The 6000-nt window shown below is 45.2% G+C and overlaps 1 pseudogene across 1 annotated transcript; it reads left to right on the forward strand.

The window, feature by feature from the left end:
* The first annotated feature begins 94 nt into the window (after nt 1–94).
* On the forward strand, nt 95–4200 carry LOC306782727 (solute carrier family 15 member 5-like; annotated as a pseudogene). The gene is made up of 9 exons: nt 95–491; nt 820–1046; nt 1701–1866; nt 2513–2733; nt 2834–3020; nt 3168–3356; nt 3567–3698; nt 3824–3932; nt 4043–4200. The product of its transcript is annotated as a solute carrier family 15 member 5-like (transcript).
* The last annotated feature ends 1800 nt before the right edge of the window (nt 4201–6000 follow it).

Consider the following 6000-nt stretch of genomic DNA (forward strand, 5'->3'; position numbering starts at 1 on the left):
ACACCAGGGTGAGGGATTCCAGCTCTGGCCTCTGCTGGTCCTCTCCTCGAAGGGTTCTCATTCAGAGCTCTACATGGTCCTTTACTGACTGTATCCAGCCAACCGAGCAGCCCAGCAGCCAGCTCACTGGCCAGGTGGTATGGTGACAGGAGACCCTCAGAGACTGCCAGAGCGCAGAGGCCGACTGCGTCGACTCTCTCAGACCCCTCTTCCAGACTCTGGACCACGAAGGAAGTCCCGCAAGAAGCTCCAAGTTATCATCTGTGTACTGCTTGTGGAGCTGTGCGAGAGATTCACTTTCTTTGGCATTGTATGCAACACGATTCTCTTCTGCACCGTGAAGCTGGGCTATGATAACTACCTGGCTGCGACAGTCAACCTGTGCTTCATAGGAGCCAGCACCCTGACCCCTGTTCTGGTTGGGTGGTTTGCAGAGACCTGCCTGGGAAGGAGCAAGGTGCTCTACTTGTGTGCTTTCCTTCATTTCTTCGGTAAGACACAGTTATTAGTTCATTCATGTTGTCTGGTGTGATTACATTTGTGCTAAAACTATAGTTTATTTCTGTTATATGATTAGATCTATTATGTAATGAGGCTCAACTCTGACAGTTTAAAAGACAAAATATTATCTGTGACATGAGCCAGACAGTTGCACAAATATGTGACACATCTCAACCTTTAGTGTGAGCTCATTTCACGAGCGTTAGTAATTCTATTAAGGTGCTTCGTCATGGATCTGCTTCTGTGAATTCACACTCCTGCTTGAAATCTAGTTGCAACCACATACCATGACCTTCACCTGTCACTTGTGCTTTCTAGGCACAGCCATGCTGCCCGTGGTGGCATTCCCGTTTGAAGATTTCTACATTGACACTCATCACATGACGCACCAGCTGGAACATCGGGAGCAGCAAGTCTTGTTCTACACCGGCCTCCTGGCTGCTGCACTGGGCATCGGCGGCATCCGGGCCATCCTCTGTCCCATGGGAGCCTACAGCCTGCAGTGCTACAATCAGCACCAGCTCCTGTCCTTCTTCAACTGGTGAGTGGTGCCGCCTGCTGAATACAAAGCATTCACTTGGTTAATCAATGATCAGACTCCAAATAATCCATTGATATGGTCACTATGACCTGTTTCATCATCACATGAGGTTCTTTACAGTTCACTTATTCTGCATGGACACAAGGAACAAGCACACCTTGCAAGTTCTTGGTTGATTATGGAGAGCAAGCAACAACTCTAATGCCCCATGTGGCGCTTTGGTGATTGTGGAGGTAATGTCACAGTCATTTTGACATTAAAATGACCTTATGATGGTGCGAGACAAAAATTCCATGGATCATGCAATTCATCATTAGGGGAACATGAATGTTTGTACCAAATTTCTTGAGAACCCACTCAACAGATCTATCACTAAAAAACAAAAATGCAACATCATGGTGGCACTGTAGAGGTAAAGTCAAAGAATCAGCAAAGTCAGTGGGGTTCCTCTTCTGGGGATCATGAATGCCTGGATTGTTTCACGGCAATTCATACTATCGTGACCATCCCTTCGCCACTAGCATGGCTAAAACATAATATGTCTACTTATGAGTAGATGGAAATAATGTTTCCATCTACTCATGTGTTATTTGGTGACATCTGCAAACAGTATGTTCATGAGGGAAGTGAGTGTGATATTTGTTTTATTTATGTTTAGGTTCTACTGGCTAACCTGAATTCCACTGTGGTGTTTCTGGGTATCGCTTACATCCAGCAGTCTGTCGGCAAAAATCTGGGCTTCCTTATCCCCTTCACCTCTGTGCTGCTGGCTCTAATCGCCATACACATGATGCGGAACAAACTCACCTATAAACCAAATAAAGGTAACGTACATCAAAAAGAGAGACGTACAAACTGGTATACAGGCACACTACATACAGTGCCACACAGGAGCGGACTGGGGGAAAAAAGTGGCCCGGGAGTTTACTGTCAGACCAGCCTGTACGCGTTGCCCACTCAATACACGGCGCGTTGTCCACGCAATGCATTGCACGTATTGACCAGTCAGTGGCCTACTTGGAAAAATACCACACACTTAACATTATTTTGGATGATTACAAAGAAATTACATCATATATGTTTTTTTTATAACATTTGGATCCACCAATTTGCCCGGATGGACACATTGAATGAAATGAGACTGGCTATTGTAACACTCCAAGGTAGGTATCGTTTGCTAGATGAATATGCTGAACTCTGGGATAGTATCAGATGGTTATACGCAGTGGCGCTGGTGCACATGTTCTAGGTAGGGCTGTTTTCTATTTCCCTTTAGTAACTTGAGGGTTACCGTAATAATTCCCTTTAACAGGAAACAATACAATCTAACTACATTCAGGTTACTTAATTATTGGACCGGCCCAAACCCCGTCGGCCTACCGGGGATTCCCCCGGTATCCCCGATGGCCAGTCCGCCCCTGGTGCCACACACACTTCATTCTGTTCCTTTGTGTGTCTTTCACACCGCAGGTGGATCACTGTTGACCACACTGGGAGTGTTCTTGAACTCTCTCAAGATGTGCTGCCTCCACTATCGTCACCTGAGTGGAGATGTGGGATCTTGGCTGGACCGGGCCAAAGAGAACAATGGGGGGCGTTACAGCAAAACGCATGTCGAAAACGTCAAAGTCCTGGCCAAGCTCTTCCCTCTTTATGGCCTTCAGCTGCTTTACAGAGCTTGCATCACACAGGCAGGTCACTGGCAATAGTATGGGTCTTTATTATGAAGCATGAAAAAGGATCATGTCCATGTTTTATCACATGAAGGGAGGCTAAGAATGTTTTCTACAGATTCCCTCGGGTTACTACATACAGACGATGAACTCAAACCTTCACCTCACCAACCTCCTGTTGCCCATCGGCGCCATGAATGTGATCAGTATCCTACCTCTGCTGCTCTTAGCGCCACTGATCGAATGTGTGACCACTTGCTACCTCTCCAAGGAAAAAACTCCTCTGGCCCCTGTAAAAGTCATCAGTGAGTATCTCCACGTGCACACACGCATGACACATAATTCTAATGTCTCTCTTGCTCTTCTGCCTCTTTCACCCTCCCTCTTTCCTCCTGTAATTATTCTGCAGCCCCCTCTCTCATCACCCCTCCCTGTCCATCCTCCCCTTCTAGCTCTGGGCCATGCGTGTGCCACCCTATCGGTCCTGGTGGCAGGTTTGTCTGAGCTGCAGAGGAAGGCATACCCTCTGGTGGAGCAGACCCTGTCTGGAAAAGTTCTGCAAGTGTCGTCCATGCCATGTTTCCAGCTGGCTCCTCAGTACATCCTGCTTGGTCTCGCAGAGGCTCTCGTCACTCCTGCATGTGTGTGACAGACTCAAGGTCTCCATAATTTCACTTGATGCAGGCCTTACATGGTGCACCTTGCCCAGAAACTTCAGATTTATCAAATTAGCACAAACTGGCACAAGAAGGCATTTGACTTTCCCCCGGTCAGAAATGCTGCCCTGTATGTCACAAATAAAGAGCAGGAAAGATGATCGAACGCTTATGCTGTCACTTCCTCTCTGGCAGGTTCCCTCATATCTTTCCAGCTGACCCCGAGCCACATCAGAGGGATCTCCCTGCACTTCCTCACCCTGTCCTACGGAGGAGGCTGCTTTCTGGGAGCCTTCATCATTCAGCTGGTGTTCTTTCTTTCTGGAGGTAAAATGAGTACAAATACTGCATTGCCTGGTCTCTACCAATAACAAATTACATTGACACGGGAATTTCATTGAAAAAAACTATGCTGCTGATGCTGATAGGACCACGTTGACACTCGTTTACAGGTAACTTCTACCCAAACATACTGCATGATGGGAATCTGGAGAGGTTCTTCTTCCTCCTGGCCACACTGATGGCTGTAAATACCTTCGTGTTTTGGAGCGTGTCTAACAGGTAAGCCTACAGATCATATAATATATAAAAACATGTGGAATACAAGTTGAATTAGTTTATTAATTCTGCATAACAAACACTGTCATTCTCATCTCACTGATGCTGACCAGGTACAAAGACCTGACTGTGCAGGGCAAGGCACTGACCATCAGCCCACTGACTGAGAAGCTGCTGCATTACAAGGCCTGTCTGCGCTTCTACGACACTGTGGATTGCTCCTACACAAACCACTCTGTTGAATCCATTTTATGACCGCCTTCATTATTATATCTGCTGTTAGTGGCGCTGGCGCTGCATGTTATTATGTTAAAGTCTATGACTTGAGACATTGTGTACTATATATATATATATATATATATATATACGGTATGTATATATAGGATTTGGAATTAACATAATTATGTTTTTACAATCATAATGTAATTACAGAATGTATGCATGTAATTGAACATGTACTGTAACTGTGGACCGTTTTATTTATAAATAACATTGTATTTAAATGATAACTGTCAAGTCATGATGTTACACACTCCAGTCCAGTAGGTGGCGCCTTAAACATTGGTTTGTAGTCCGCCATTCAACTGGAAGAAGGAGACGGAAGAAGAAGAAGAAGAAGAAGAAGAAAGAGGAGAGGAAGAAGAAGAGGACTCATCTCCTGGCAGCCTATAAAGCTATTGAAGTTAGCTTAGCATGCTACCTGGAAACACACGGACGGGGACGGAAGTGACCAACACAGCGCTAGTCAGAGCTTAATGAGAGTAAACGGTGTTTTTAACGGAGTTCGTCTGGAGGAAAACTTTCTGTGTTTTAGTGAAAATGTCTAAACTAGAAATGCTGAGATCTTTACTCAACCAGCGACTAACTGCGGTTGATGAAGAGATATTTGGTCTGTTTGAAAGAACGATAGCAGAGTACGAGGAGGAACTCTCTCGTTCAAAAGAGGAGAATAAGCGACAACGGGAACTTCTGGACGCTGTTTTCAACCCGGAAGTCCGGATACAAAGAGCACGTGGGTTCACTTTATTTCTTCTCTCAGTTCTCAAACACTGTTCATGCTCCGGCTGATAACTTCTAATGTAGTTTGGAGTGAGACTCGGTTGCAATTCGTAGTTTTCTTCTTCTGATTTAATACCTGCAAACGTGTCGCTTTTTGGCGAAATAAGACGTTTTGAATCAAAATATATCATCCACGTGAGTCGTCTAGATTAGAACACTTTATTAATCCCCAGTGGGGAGACTCTTGCCACCCAAAAACTCATACAGAGTCCACAGTCCACAACAACACAGTACACAGCAGACAAAAACATATTACAAAGGATAAATAACACCAGACAATGCCATATAAAACATGATCGATATCAGAAAGATAAAGAACCTCTAAAGGTGTGCATTAAAAAATCGGGGGGGGGGGGGGGGGGGTCTGCTTCTTCTCCTCTGGAACAAGGAGGGGGGCTTTTTCCTTTACCTTTTGTTTGAGACATTTTGAACATACCAGTATTGTGTGTGTGTGCTCATTTAGTGTTGCGTGTGTCACAGAGCAAAGGTTTGAATCTCCGGGTGAGGCGCTCGCGCGCTTTCACCTCTTATGAGTTTGCATGTATGCTGATTTGTTCTCTCAGGTTCTAGATGACAGGAAATATTTCAACTTAAAGTACAAGTGTGTTCTCTTTGATAACACCACATGGATTTGGCAGCTTAAAATGGTTCATATGTTCATGGTCACATAAGTTGATTACATTCTTGTATTATCTGGTTCTGTTGATACTCTGGAAGTGTATGTCCAGGAGACTATTTGCTCAATTCTAAAATGTCTTTGTAACGCCTCTGTGTGTGTTTACTTTTTTCCTGCAGACGTCCAGCAGCTGTTGGTGGTTAAAGAAGAGGTTCCCTCTGAGCAGCAGGAGTGGAGCTCCAGTCTGGACCAGGAGGACCCAGAGCCCTCACATATTAAAGAAGAACAGGAGGACCCAGTGCCCTCACACATTAAAGAAGAACAGGAGGAACTCTGCACCAGTCAGGAAGGAGAGCAGCTTCAAGGTCTGGAGGAGGCTGATGTCAAGTTCTCATT

Source organism: Melanostigma gelatinosum (assembly GCF_949748355.1).
Source record: "Melanostigma gelatinosum genome assembly, chromosome: 1".
Classification (NCBI taxonomy): Eukaryota; Metazoa; Chordata; class Actinopteri; order Perciformes; family Zoarcidae; genus Melanostigma; species Melanostigma gelatinosum.